We start from the raw sequence: 731 nt of genomic DNA on the forward strand, positions 1-731 counted from the left end.
TAATGTTTTTTTTTTTTTTTTTTTGTCCTTCTAAAGTTCGACCTTTTGAATATTTTGGTCCTTATTTTTATTTACGGGTGTACATGAGTCCGGTTGAAAAAATCTTTTGGACTAGTAAAATTTTTTGGATTGATTAGGTTGGTGACTCAAGCAACTTGAATAGAGTTTTCAAAAATTTTGGATTGATTTGGTTGGTGACTCAGACAACCTTAATAGAGTTTTCAAAAATCTTGGATTGGTTTGATTGGTGACTCAGGCAACCTGAGTAGAGTTTTCAAAAAATTTGGATTGGTTAGGCTGGTGACTCAAGCAACCTGAACAGAGTTCTCAACCAAACTCAATTGATTTTGTTGTACGAGCCGTTCTTTTTTTATATAGAATTATTTTAAAAATTATACTAATCCACGGTACATATTACATTGATAACTAAAATTTAATTAAATTCAAATATTGAATAACATCGATTACAAATGTTAAGTATTTTTAATCTTTTTAAGTAAGCTAGGGTTGAGTTGTATTCCAATCTTCGACTAGATCAAAACAATTTCAACTCGCAAATTGAACTGAATTTTCGAGTTTTTCAAAAATTCAACCCAATCCAAACCGATAAAAATCTAACCCAACTCAACGATTATGATTTGGGTTAGATAGTCCAAGTTGGTCGAGTTATTCCTAGTTTCTCCATTCAACCTTAAAATTTGTTCTTAAAATCCCCCTTAAAGATTTTTTTT

This window comes from Cucurbita moschata, unplaced genomic scaffold (genome assembly GCF_002738365.1).
Source record: "Cucurbita moschata cultivar Rifu unplaced genomic scaffold, Cmos_1.0 Cmo_Scf00012, whole genome shotgun sequence".
Taxonomy (NCBI): Eukaryota; Viridiplantae; Streptophyta; class Magnoliopsida; order Cucurbitales; family Cucurbitaceae; genus Cucurbita; species Cucurbita moschata.